The sequence below is a fragment of the Magnolia sinica genome, chromosome 10 (genome assembly GCF_029962835.1).
Source record: "Magnolia sinica isolate HGM2019 chromosome 10, MsV1, whole genome shotgun sequence".
NCBI classification, from domain to species: Eukaryota; Viridiplantae; Streptophyta; class Magnoliopsida; order Magnoliales; family Magnoliaceae; genus Magnolia; species Magnolia sinica.
The window spans coordinates 13,988,448-13,990,276 of record NC_080582.1 but is presented as its reverse complement, the minus strand read 5'-3'; the positions used below and the strand labels follow the sequence as shown (position 1 = coordinate 13,990,276).

The following is a 1,829-nucleotide window of genomic DNA, read 5'->3' as shown; positions in this document are numbered from 1 at the left end:
TTGGAACTATGATGATCTCTATTTGCATATAGATTAACATTCAATTTCTTCGACTAAAAGTGAATTCCAAAGTTAATATGTATGGATAGTTTGAGGACAGCTCAAGGTGAGAGTATATGCAAGGCTATGGTTGTGTGTGGACATGTTATCATCTAGAAATGATGAATTTGAAACTATCATAGTATTTGTATTGTGTGATCATTACTCCAAGTTCAACTAGAAAGGAATGTAATTGCAATTTGTACTCCATTATGAATAACACTAACCGTCGATACAGTTCAATCATTGCCACCTAATTGAACTGAACAATTGCAATCCAACTCAGGTGTGTTTCAAAATGCAGCGTAAAAGATGCATTTAGATCAATGGATTATTTCTAGCCTGGTGAACCTGTGATTAGCTCTGTTTTGAGCTTGTAGGTTATCTTTGCATTAAGTCGATGAAACTCAATCAGGCCTTAAAAGATTTGAATTTTATTTTGTATTGTGACTTGAATAAAAGATATGATGTCATTGAGAAAACCCAAAAGCCACAACTCAGTTTTTCATTTTTTCTTTTTGTAGTGGCTATAAGTACATGCCTTATCAACTTTTGGCTTGCCACGTCACGATGGAGGTCAGTTTCTTGGTTGTTAACTGGTAGCTCTTTGTTGGAAAGTATTCTTCTTCATCATGGTTATCAAACAATTCCTATTACAACAAAAGTGGCTGATGTGCCAGTCCATGTTGGCATTGAGTTGTAGTTTGACCACCAAGTGTGTCAGGTTTTTGGGTATCACTCTGTGATTAGAGTTCATAGAGAACCAAGAGACATGTTATGGAGTCACAAATCATATGCCTATTTCCAGTGACTAGTAGAAATGATGTCACATGATTTTCAATTCAATTGGCAGGTGTATTACAGTGCATAAACACTCAGTGTGCCAGTGGAGATGATAGAAGGGAAGTGTGAAGCTAGAAAGAAGCATGATCTTCCATCTCTGGATGACCCTGCAATCTTTGAGCATATCTTCTTCAGTGAATACATGTATGATCCTTCCAAATGTTGGGTGGTGTAGATAAAAGAGAAAGATGGCGATGATGTTAAGATGCAAGGACAAGGAAACAAGTGTACATGGCTATGGAACTTGACTAGAAAGTAGGTGGTAAGGAAGTTGTCGAAATAGGAAGAAGACGATGATTTTTTGTATATTTGTTTATTATGTTAAACTTATATGTATTTATGCGTGAATGAGTGTGATGTGGATAAGATTGTTTGTGTTTGGATGAATGTACTTCTATGTTTGGATGGATTTTCTTGTTTGTGTTTAGATGGATGTGAATGTGAATATGATGAAATATATTATATAACAGGTGTATATCAGGATGAATATGTTAACAGGTATATCAGGATGAATATATTGTTAACAGGTGTATATCAGGAATTTTGTGTGGAATTTTGAGCTAGAATAATTTTTTAAAAAGAGACTTTTAGCGACGAAAATTTTCGTAGCTAAAAGTTTGGTAATTTATTTTTTAGCTGTGAAAATTTTCGCTGCTAAAAGTCTTGGACAATTTTTTAGCAACAAACATTTTCGTCGCTAAAAGTAGAACAATATTTTTAGTAGCGAAAATTTTCGCTGCTAAAAGTCTTGTACAGTTTTTTTAGCGACGAAAACCTTCATCGATAAAAGTGGACGATTTTTTAGGAGCGAAAATTTTCGCTGCTAAAAGTCTTGTATAGTTGTTTTAGTGATGAAAATTTTCATCGCAAAAAAGCTTGCATTTAGCGACGATTCGAATTCTTCGCTGATAAAATGCTTCGACATTGGTCTTTTAGCGACGAAAACT

At 34.6% G+C, this 1,829-nt stretch overlaps 1 long non-coding RNA gene across 1 annotated transcript; it reads left to right on the top strand.

Moving 5' to 3' along the window:
• Nucleotides 1–205: 205 nt before the first annotated feature.
• LOC131257362 (uncharacterized) lies at nt 206–1,261 on the top strand. Its single transcript, XR_009177336.1, has 2 exons — nt 206–615; nt 893–1,261. It is a non-coding gene; the product is annotated as an uncharacterized LOC131257362 (long non-coding RNA).
• The last annotated feature ends 568 nt before the right edge of the window (nt 1,262–1,829 follow it).